Below are 11,679 nucleotides of genomic sequence, written 5' to 3'. Positions count from 1 at the left end.
CTGCAGTAACTGCTATCTTCATACTACTGAGACTTAACCCCTTGCGCCACTAGAGAGGCCCCTCATTTGACCCTTTAAATAGTGCTGCGAAAAACACATACTATTGTTATCTTTATTTTACCAGTGAAGAAATGGATAGTTAAGGGACTTGTCCAAGATCAAGGTCAGAAAGAAGTGGCCAAATAAGGACCAACCTCCAGATCTGTTTGAGCCCAGAGGTTATGTTCATCCCTTCAGATCAAGATAATACAGAACCTTCAAAGTATCCTCCCACCACCACCACCCTCCTGCTCCCCCCCACCCCAGCCCTCTGTACTCTCCAGCCTTGCTTTCCTCGAGTATCCCAGAAGAGTGTGCAGATTTTCACATGTTGTTCATGGTTTTAGATTTAGGCATCACATTCACCAAGTGGTCTCCTTTCCTGGTTTCTACTCTCCAGACAACTTGCAGGTACCCCTGGTGTGACACTACTTATAATGTTTGGTCTCCCCCAAATGGTTGTGAGCTCCTCCCAGAGACTGAGCCTCATCTCTTTATTCTTCAGACCCACTGTGCCCAGTCCAGTGCTCATCTCATAAGCAGTACCCCACCCTCTATGCTCAATGCATAGGGCCCACAAGCTGAGCTGGCACTACTGTCAGCTCCCTTCCCACTCCCAGTTGGTAAGAGAGTGAAATGCTATTTACAAAAACACTGAGCCAAATAAGACCCTCCCTTCCTTGATATGCTGAAGTTGTGCTGAGAACAGCCAGGGGTCACCAAATGGCAGCCAGATGGTAACTGACTGCTGTTCCCTAACTCCGGGGGCCTGGGGCAAAAGGCTTGGCTTCCCACCTGCTCCCAGGGACCTGTGAACAGCCACTCTGTAAGGAAAACCCAGTCAGTTCCCTCCTCTGGATCCCCTCCAGGACCAGTGCTCAGTCAGCATCAAGCCTCTGAGAGGGACTCCCAAAGGCCCTGGGGCAGCGCCAGGACCAAATTTAAAGTCAGTATATATGAGGCCTCCTTCTCCCCTCCCCCCTTTCTATAACAGGGAGGTGTTAACTTTGTAGTACCACCCCAGTGTGGTAGGGGTGTTGCTGCCTGTGGGAACAGCTGCGCCCTGAAATCAGTAGACTCAGATAGAGCAAAGGAGCGCTAGGGAAGAAGCACAGGGAGAAGTTCCTTTCTGGGTGAACTCTGAGGACACAAGTGGCTGGAGGAAGAGGGAAGGGATTTTCTGCAGTGTTCCAAACAAAGAGAAATGATGGGGCTTTAGGGAGAGCTCTGTTTCCCTCTCTTTCATTCGGCACCAGTTCCCTCCTCCCACTGCTCCATGAGGCAACAGGCCCCCAACTGGTTATCAAATCCTGGAGCGTAAGGGCCTTTGTCTCCCCTTCAGACATCTAGCTGGCAGGGCAAGGGGCCTACAAATCCTCCCTGACCCTCCCAGCTCTTTGTTATCTCTGAGGGAAGATAACATTTCTGTGTGGGGCGGCAAGGTGCCAGAAGTCCTCAGAGCAGGACAGAGGCAGGCAGGACAGTCTCCGACCCTGTTGCCAGGAGCTGCTCAGGGCTACCCTGGAGATGCGCTCTCTCTCCACTGGGGAGCCCTCCTCCTGGGGGCTGTCCTGGAGTGGAGGGTCTGCATTTCGGGAAGAGGAGGGGAAGGAGAAGCACTGAAGGAGAGCTGACTGGGAGGATAAAAGCAGCCGGCTCTCAATTATTCAGGAGCCAAGTCTGTGGTCTGTGGATGGCCCATTCGGTGTCTGGGTTTCTCACCTTCCCTATTACACACTGCCTCTGGCTGTTTCCCTGAAAACTGGGTGAGAGGGAGCTATGAAGTTGGCCGCTTGCTTTCATTTTGGTTTCTTGCTAAATCTACAGAGAAGTATGTTCAACAGCAGGTCTACGCCCTCGATGTCAACAGCACTGGGGTCATTTTCTTTCTGCTTAAGTCAAGGACATATTCTTCAGCTTCTTCTTTTGGGTTCAAACTATGTCTACCATAGTTCCAAATCAAAAGATTAAAAAGCTAGATTTAAAACTCCTGTCTTAAAAGAATCATAGAGAGGAAGGGTGGTATGTCCTCTTTTAGTAGTGATAAAATGAGGAAGTAGTTGGGTGTTAAAATTAAGTGCTGAATTTTCCGTGACTAATCTTCCCAGTCATATTCCCTTCTGTTGTATGTCTTCCTCTGGTCCCATATGCTTGTTACCCTCATCAAGTCCATCCATCAACAAGATGCATGGACAAAACACCTGTGAGTGGCGTCCTGCGTGAGATCAGATATGTAGATAGGATCCTTGCCCTAGAACAGTTTAGAAGTTAGCTAGAGAAAAAGAATGAGAGAGACAACTAACAAAGCTATGTTAAGCCTCAAATTGAGGTCAATAGGAGTTCCAGAGACTGACAGGGCTGAGATTGGCAAGGAAGAGCTCTCCAAGGGAGAGCCAAGTGAGTTGCGCCTTCTTGTGGGCCTCAAATGAACATTATTTTAATCGAAGATAACCTGATATGGAGGCAGCTTTGAGGGGAGGATAAACAGAGGATAAAACGGAGAGGAGGAGGAGCTGAAGGGCTGAAAGGTAGAGAGAGAGACTTGTAGGGGAATAATGCTATTTAAAAATGGCAGAAGTTCATTTATTCACACTTTCTACTTCACTTTAATTTGCTCATTTGCACTTCAAATATTCATTTAATATTTACTCTTCAGTCAACAGACATTTACTGAGATCCTGCTATTCACTATTCTTGCACTGATGGTCAAATAAAGAACTAACTTAAGACACTCCTTAAATTAGGGAGTGGCATAATCTTCTTCAGTATTCATGCATCCCACATCAGATGACCCTCAGTGTGGATGTGGAGAACATACCCTACCATTACCTGACATAGTGACTTCTATTTGTCTAGCACTTTTGGTGCACTAGACATGCGTTATTTTATTTGATCCTCAACCTTGTGAGGGAGTCCCAAGCAACTGGAGAGTGATAGGTAAACAAGTCCCGATTTTTCAATCACATGACTTGTCCAAAATACAGGTCCTAACTGGGGGACCAGATAGGGCTTGTCCTTCAAAACTAGTGTGGCATGGGCCTCCCCGGTGGCGCAGCGGTTGAGCGCTGGGTTGCAAAGCTGCCCGCGGCCTCTGCAGCGCCGGTTCGATCCCCGGCTGCTCCCCGGCCACCGGAGGAGGGTCCCACATGGCGTGCAGACCTCTCCTGCCGCCCGCTGCTCCCCTCAGCAGTGTACTTCGGTCCTTCTGCCTGCTCTGCTCCCCACTCTGGCTCTGGTGAATTCTCTCACCCTCCCGCGCTTCTGACTGTACCCAGTGCTTGTATAAACAAAACAAACAAATAAATAAAAAAAAAAAATAAAAAAAAAAAACAAAACTAGTGTACTTCGGTCCTTCTGCCTGCTCTGCTCCCCACTCTGGCTCTGGTGAATTCTCTCACCCTCCCGCGCTTCTGACTGTACCCAGTGCTTGTATAAACAAAACAAACAAATAAATAAAAAAAAAAATAAAAAAAAAAAACAAAACTAGTGTGGCTTATATTTCCTCTTACCGGTGGCCCCAACCTGGTCTCACCTCACCTTTAAGGTCTCATGGGAACCTTAGAACAAATATACATTCTCGACTCTTTCCTGAGACAGCCTGATTCCTAAATCTGAGTAGGTCCACTATTTTGTGTTTTTCAGTCGATCCCCCACAGGACTGATGTTCATTTGGATTAAGGTATCACTAGACTAAAGCACTCTGTGGAAGGACCTGTGGAAAGACCTAAAAAAAAAAAGGACTTCTTGGCCACTTTGGTAGGCTCTGGCTAATTTCCAGGCAAATAACAATGCCCAGCTCCCATCACGCTCTTTGCTTCTTAACCATTCCCTGCAGGCTGGAGACTTCTGGAGGCCAAGAATGGTTCCCTAGACTTTACAGTGCCTGGCTACCTGTGGCCCTCAAAACCTAAACTCCAGGGCTGGACAAATTGAGATGGGAGGGGAAGATCTGGGAAGGGGGAGGGTGGTGTCCATCTTCTCATGGATAAAATCATCTTGTATTTATTGAGTGTTAACTAAGTGCTGGGCCTTCATATAATCCTCAACTCTATATGCAAAGTACTGTCACCCCCCCCCCCCTTTACAGACCAGAAAACTGAGATTCAGCGTGAGAAAATCAATTCCCCCAAGCCACATAGACGCTGAAGTCCACGTTACCGCGTGCAATCTCAGGGCCACGGCTTTTCCCTACTTCACCCCCCAATCTGCTAATCTGCCCGGGACTGAAATTCCGGCGCCTCCCAGGAGGTAACCCTGAGGGGCACGCGCGCCCAGGGGGACCAGACCTCCCGAAAGGAGCGGCAGAGCCCCGGGCACTTCAGCCCTCTCCCCGCTTCTCCGGGCCGCGGCTCGGGAACTACAAGGCCCAGCAGGCAGCTGCAGGGGGAGGAGGCGGGGGAGGGCCCAGGCGGGTGGGAGTGAGCGCGAGTCCTCGCGCCTCGCCGGCGCACAGCGCTCGGAGCGCTCCTGCGGGCACTAGTGCGGTGGCCTCGGCGGCGGGCGGCGGCGAGCGGGACCCGTCCCCCGGTCCGGCGGCAGCGCGCGGAGGCGCCCCGGCTGTGCCCGGAGCAGGGCGGCCGCGTCGGGACCGGACTTAGATTCTGCTTAGCGCATTGCGGCGACCTCGCCTTCCCCGGCCGCGAGCGCGCGCCGCAGCTGGAAGAGCCGCGGAGACCTGGGACTTTTCTCCGGTCCGAGGGGCGCCCCGCGGGCGCACGGTGCCAGCGCTGCAGTCGGACACGCCGAGGCGCCGGGGACCCCCCAGCACGATGGAGTCCAGTCGACTAGAAGCTTGAGGCGCCGCCGCCCGGTTCTGGAGCGGGGGGGCCACAGGGTCTGGAGACCCCGGGCGGCGGACGGGAGCCCTCCCCCCGCCCCGCCTCCGGGGCACCAGCTTCGGCTCCATTGTTCCCGCCCGGGCTGGAGGCGCCGAACCCCGAGCGCCACCGGGAGTCGAGCGCCGGCCGCGGGGCTCTCGCAGCCCCGCTAGAATCCGAGTGGGGCCGGGTGGCGGCGGGCCGGAGCCGGGGACGCGGGCGCCCGCCCGCCGGCTCGAGCCACGGCGGACTCTCCAGAGGCGGAATCGCAGCGCCAAGTGAGGTAAGAGCCGCGGCGCCCCCAGATCCGGGGCGGGCTTGGCGTCCCGAGCGGCCCCCGGCGCTGGAGCCTCCCGGCTGCGCGCTTCCCCTGCCGCAGCCCTGTCGGGTCCGGCGCCTCCCTGGTTACCCGCCCCCCTCCACCTCCCGACTCCCTCCCCGACGCTCTGCGCCCCCCTTTTGTCTCCCCCCTCCCTTCCCTCCGCTCGCGTTGTCTTCTGCGCCCCCTCCCAGCGCTGGTCTTGCCGCTTCTCCTGCCGCCCAACTTTTCCGCCAACTCCGCTGGGGAGCCGGGGAGCCCGGGAGCTGGCGGCGGCGCGCGGTGAGTCCCGGGAGGGGACAGCGGCCTCGGTGTCTTCAGACCAGGAGGAGCCGGGAGTGGGCTTCGAAGTGGGGTGTGTGTGTGGCATTCACTCCAATCTTTTTAATCTACTCTTGGGGACTCACCCCAATTCAGCAGGTAGCTTTGGGTGGAACTCTCAAAATGCGGGGGGCATTTCCCAGTCTTTCCCCACCTCCGGGAAACTCAGGGATTGGGGTGGGGGGTGGGGATGGGGGGTCATGAGGAGCGAAGGAAGTAGAGGGTTAGGTTAGATTCTCTTCGAATAGGTTTTAGGGAGATGTCGTCACCAAATGGCTGAATCTGCTCAGGCTGAGAGTCAGAAAGGAATTCCCTTTTCCAGAGGGACTTATCTTTTACTTTGTCTATCTCGGAAAGGAAAGGGACGGAAGTTTGGGGAAGGGGGGTGTGATGTTAAGCCCCATTATGGGGGTGGGGGGTGAAGAACGTTCAGTTCCTAGGAGGCTCTAGATGGTGGGGGAAGGGATGAGGGTTTTGTCCGGTGCGGTTCACTCGGCAGCTCTGCTTGTTGCTTATGGGGCCCAGACCCCTCGCTGCCCCCCACCCCGCTCCTCCCTCCCGTTATGTTTGGGGTTGGGAGAAGAGAGGCTGACCCTTATTTGCAGAGGAATTTATTGACGTTGTAGACAGAGTTCATTTAGCACCATCCTATGAAGGCAGTCAGACACCTTTTTGGAGGGTGGGGTGACTCCTGCTTCTCCTTTCTAGGCCCAGGAGCTATTAACCCATTTAGATTTTTCTGCGGCGTCTTTCTCTCCCAACACCCCCCTCCCCCATTTTCCAGATGTATCAGCCGCATCTGGTTCCGTTTCACCCCACACGGGTACACCGCAGCCACATTATTAACATCCTCCTCCCTTCCCCCTACCCCAAATTAAAACTGGGATTTTGAAACTTGTCCTGAAGGACCACCTCTCGGTTTTAGATTGGAGCCTTGGAGATGAGGCTTTGGGATTTGGGGAGAAAGGAAAGTTACCCTGGATCCCAAGTTATGTAGGAGCTGATGGTTGTTGCTTCTTTCCAGATTGTGCAGAAAAGAGGCACAGCTGGAGATGGGGCCGAGGTTTTAGGGGGTGGCATTTTCCAACCGTTCTGCTGGAGGTGGCCTCTTGGGCCCGGGGTCTGACCCAGAACTGGCCCAGACGGAAATTTCTGGAACCAAAGCCTGGCCTTTCTGCCCCCCTGAGTTACAGCTGGAGCAGCCGGAGCATCTGACTCCGTCTGAGGCCCGCCGTCCGGTCTGGGGCCGCCCGCGGTGGCGTCATGCGTCCCCTTTCCACCCTCCTTGGCCCGAGCCCGGGGACGTTGCGTGGGGCGGGGGAGGGGGTGCGCCGCTGCTGCCGCAGGCGCTCCCTGCGCGTTTTTTAAGGAGTTATTTGGGCTGCAGCGCCGGAAACTACCGTGGGACATGTTGCCATTTAAGTAACGGCTACAGGTTTGAAAACGGAGCTTGGCTTGGGGACGGGCTATGGTCATATCCTTTGAGGTGGGAAAACACCTTCTGGTCCAAAGTTGCGGGAGGATGGGTAGAGTTGGGTCGCTCTCACCCTCTCCTTTCCAGTCTCTTTCAAATTGAAAACACTTCTCTGGTTTCCTTCTTTGGGCGGTAGTTTTGGAGGCTGTAATGAAATCGCACTTTCCCTAGACATGGTAATTAAGGTGACTATTTCCTCTGCAGATGTGCCCTGCCCTTTGCACCTCCGGACCAGCGCTTTTTTTGGAATACCCTCTAAATGGTAGACCTTAGCCTTGAGACTGTTTAGCAGAAAGTGGCCATTTTCCCCTTTGGCACAGGCCACCGTTTGCTTTATGCGCGTGTTTGAAAGCTAAGTAGCAGGACCCCGTGGGATATGCTTCGTCTGGCTAACTACCCCCAAGCCTGGGTCATCTCCCTTTCTTTCAGTGACCGAGGGAGGGGAGAGCCATCGCTGCCGACTGTCTGTCCTGATGGTCTGACTCCCTAATGATTTGTTTACATATCCCCCCCACCCCCACGTTTTGGTTGGGAGAAGCTCCAGGGCTGCTGCTGGACCACCCTGCCACCACCCCAAGGCAGGCACGGGGTATTTGGGGACCAGGAGGTTGCTGGGGTAGTTGCTCCAGCTGGGGTAGTTGTGTTCTGCATCTGAAGGGAGCTCCTTGAAATATCTGTTGCATTTACTCTTAATCATAGTGGAGTGTCAGCTTTTAAAAGAGGCCCCATGAATGGAGAGCCACCAGACTTGTGTGCTTGCACTCCTTGCTTTTTACTATGCCTGTAGAATTGTCCATTTTTTGAGGCATTTTTCACAGATGGGATTGGGGTACCACTTGCTTCGGTTCCAAAGTAGACAGTCTTGGGTACTTCTTATCCTTGGCCTCTAGCCCTGGAGAATGTTAGGAAGTGTTCTGTAAGGCACTGTGAAGTGAAGCAAAAGCAATGAAAAAATGGAGCCAGGAGCATGGCAGGTGCTTTTGGGCCACCCCTGTGGAGGGAGAAGGTTAGAGTACAGTGTCTAGCTTTACTCCTGGTGGACTCCAGAGGGCAGGAAGATTCAGCATTGAGCATTGAATAGAGTCACACTTCTTCAGTCTTGGAAACCAAGGAAAGGCCTTGAGTTTTGCCTTTTAGTTATATGCTTTCTGTTTGTTTGGGCCATTGACCTGAAACATGACTCCTAAAATAGGAGATTTGCTCCCGTGAGCTTTGGGCTTTAGCAGCCAGCTTCTCTGAATGCTTTCTTCTGGCCTCCATTTTTAAATCTTTCATCAAAATGGCTGTTAGTTAAGAGCTTCTTAGGCGTTTGAGTCTTTTGCTGCTGAAGGAAAAGACAGTAGAGAGAACTAATTCAAATGTCTTGTTCTGAAAAGGCCTCACATCTTTTAAGATGAGTTTAATTTCCTCTTGGGGAATTTGCCTTGAATTTATCTTCCCAAGAGCTTAGCAAAAAGTCCGAATGCTCCAAGGATTGTTGCGAGCCGTGAAGTCGAGCTTTAGAGAAGATTCTGGAGTTTCCAAAGAAGATTAAACATCAGAGTTGGGCCAAGATATTTGCTTTTCCACTTAAGGTTGATAACAGAAATTCTCTCCCCACCACCATTGCGCCCTGCAGTTAAAGAAACTGTTTTTCTCTCCCACCTCCCCCCACAGGTAAATAGACCTCTTGAACAACTCAAGAGAATGGTGGTGTTCCACTAGTCCATCCTGCCTTGGACAGCAGGGTCCCCTAGATTATGGTGGAGCAGTTAGTGTGTCATTTATTGTTACAAATATTTTATACATCTCACTCCCAAGGACAGACACTCAAAATTTAAAAATTAGCATTTCCTTTGGACCAAATAAAATTTTAAAAACTGAGCTGCATAACTTTTTTTCCCTCCCCAAATGTTTATTAAGTACTTGCCCTGCCATTTTCAACAGTGAGTAAAGAATGTTCCCTTTTGGGAATGTGATCATTTTTGTGAAAAAGTCTTATTCTCATGTAATGGAGTTACTTCCTTAATTCTGAGGAATCAAGGTGTTTAGAAAATGTCCTAGTTGCTATGCTTTGGAATAGTACTTGGCTGGCTAACAAGGAGTACTTGAGTATTTCTTTCCTAACCTTTCTGCAAGAATATCTGTGTCCATTTCTTTTCAATCAGTCTGTCTTTCACTCACTTGTTTACCCAGTTAACAAATGTGTCCACATCTGCGGTGTGCATGTTAGGATGTTAGGTGCTGTAGGTATTAACAAAAGTTGGACATAGGCACGGCTCTAAGGGAATCTGTGATCCCACAAGGAGGGGAGAGAAGGGAGAGACTAAGCCACAATCATGAGATAAACTAAGTGCTGCACGAGAGAGAGGGCCTAAGAACGTGTCTTGGAAATTCAGAGGAATGAAGTTGGGCTCGATGGCCCAACTAAGACTTGTGGGAGGAGGTGCCTTTTTCAGCAGGGCTCAGAGAGTAGCAAAGCTTGTCTTGTTGGACATGGTGAAGGACAGAAAAGAGACACTAGGGCAGGGCGTGGGGGTTGCCTGCATGTGTACCATCCGGCCACATGGAATCTTAGATTTTCTGGTAGCTCTGTTTAAATGTAAATAAATAGAAACAGGTAAAATTCACATTTTATTGATGAATTCATTTTTAAAAAATTTTAATAATATATTTGCTTTAACTCCATACATCTAAAATATTATCAGTTGAACATGTGGTCAATACAAAATTTATTAGTAAGATTTTACATTGTTATAACAAATTTTCAAAATCATTTCTAGTACATCCTACTTCACACTAGTCACATTTTACGTACTCAGAGCCGGAGTGGTTAGGGGACACCAAATGCACCAGCTCTGTCTAGGGGCTACAGTTTGAAAATGAATAGTGACAAACACCTTTGTAAAGGTGGTAAGTTTGATCCTCCTGCCACCAGTTACCAAGATCTCCTGGGAGTGTGAACTAGGAACAGCCAAAACTTTTATCCATGCTGCCCATTTGATCCTCATAACTACCTGCTCAAATAGTTTTTTCCCCTTTGACAAGTGAGAAAACAGATTCAGAAAGGTTAAGTGACTGTCCTAGGGTGACAGGGGTCACAAATGGAAGGGCAAGAATTTATTACTTTTACCAGAAAGCAGAAAGAAAAAAGATTTGCCCTGGGCTTCCCTGGTGGTGCAGCGGGTTGAGCGCTACGCTGTGAAACTGTCCGCAGCCTCAGCAGTGCGGGTTCGATCAGGCCTGCCAGCCGAGATGAATACCGTATGGTGCAGCAGACCTCCCCTGTCATGCCCGTTGCTCCCCTCAGCAGTATATTTCTCTCGTCTGCCTGTTCCGCTCCCTGCTCTGTCTCTGGTGAATCCTTTCACCCTCCCATACCTCTGGCCTGTATTCCAGCTCTTATATAAAAATAAATAAATCTTTAAAAAAAAAAAAAAGGAAAGAAAGAAAAAGACTTGCCCTAAATCACATCAGCTAGTTTTCCTGACATGGCAGTTGGAAGGCCATGGAATCTTTACTCTTTGACTTTGGGAGAAATGCGAGGTCTTTTCTTGTTGTTCAGCCCTGCTTGCTCTCCAGATGTGATCCCATCTGACACTGGATTAGTGCTTAGAGAGGGGAGCAGGCACCAAACCGTGCTGCCCATTTCATTCTCAGCCACCTGTGATGTAGGCCCCCTCTGACAAGTGGGAAAACTGAGATGTTGTGTCTGGATCCCCTAGTGAAGACTTCTGCACCCAGGTGGAGTTGGACTTTGAGTCCCAGGGGACCTGAGTGAATGGAAGAGGCTGAGGTGGAACAGCTGCAGGGTCTCTGAGGATCCTGCTGTGTACACCTGTGAGGCTACAGGTCACATCTGTGAAGCAGTGAAGGAAGGAGACTGGTCCCAAGGGATTTTAAGAATTCATTAATTAGTAAAATGGGGGGGGGGGAGGTGGCTCCCTGGTGGCTCAAGGGGTTAAGACACAGCACTGTGAAGCTATCTGCAGCATGAGTTCGATCCCTGGCCAAGGAGACACCCACATGTCGCAGCAGACCTCTCCAGTCTAGCCCGCTGCTCCCCTCAGCAATGTATTTCAGTGAATCCGCCTGTTCTGTTCCCCATTCTGTCTCTGGTGAGTCCTCTCATCCCCCACACCTCTGGCCTGCACTCCAGTTCTTGTATGCATAAATAAATCTTTTTTAAAAAATTAATAAAATGGGAAGAAGGTGAGGGGTAGGAAGAGGTGGCCGTCCCTAGAGTCCTAGACAGCATGTGGACTAGTGGTTTGCGTCACTGTGTTAGCTGCAGATTTGTGAAGTGGGATATGTGCCCATTTCTCTTCTCATTCTGAGAGTTGGTACCCAGGAGACTGGGTTTTCTTAACATTCTTTGTTTTACAGATGTGGGGCTTGAGGCCCAGGAGACTTGCAAAGAAGCTGCCATGCAGATTAGTTTGAAATGTTTTGTTGACAGAGCCTGCAACCAGCTCCCACCTATGATGGACGGGCAGGCTTTTTAGGAGTGGTAGCCTAGTAGTGCCTGCTGCTCTATTTGAAAACAAGATTAACTATCTAGAAGTGACACCACCCCTTTCCTTTGGATACTGAAAATTCTTTCATTATTCTGGCAGTTCCTTAGGACTTACATTCTTATCAGGCGTACCTTTGGATCACAGGCCTGCATCCTGTAGATGTGGATTATGGTTTAGAGAGGGTCTCTGGCAAGTGTAGCTTCTGTCTCTGGC

At 50.9% G+C, this 11,679-nt stretch overlaps 1 protein-coding gene across 6 annotated transcripts in view; it reads left to right on the top strand.

Moving 5' to 3' along the window:
* The first annotated feature begins 5,052 nt into the window (after positions 1-5,052).
* Positions 5,053-11,679, top strand: part of FGFR1 (fibroblast growth factor receptor 1) — a 55,611-nt gene continuing 48,984 nt past the window's right edge. For 2 of the 6 annotated variants that reach the window (XM_054700891.1, XM_054700889.1), the window contains exon 1: positions 5,359-5,457. The gene's annotated coding sequence lies outside the window, so the exon portion shown is untranslated. Of the gene's footprint in view, positions 5,140-5,358; positions 5,458-6,876; positions 6,932-11,679 lie in introns of those variants that run through there. The other 4 variants (XM_054700885.1, XM_054700890.1, XM_037526069.2 and 1 more) reach the window with 3 other exon arrangements.

Source organism: Talpa occidentalis, unplaced genomic scaffold (assembly GCF_014898055.3).
Source record: "Talpa occidentalis isolate TD23 unplaced genomic scaffold, MPIMG_talOcc4v2.1 talOcc4.4, whole genome shotgun sequence".
Lineage (NCBI taxonomy): Eukaryota > Metazoa > Chordata > Mammalia > Eulipotyphla > Talpidae > Talpa > Talpa occidentalis.
Note: the sequence above shows the minus strand (reverse complement) of the source record. Positions and strands in the feature narration are given on the sequence as shown.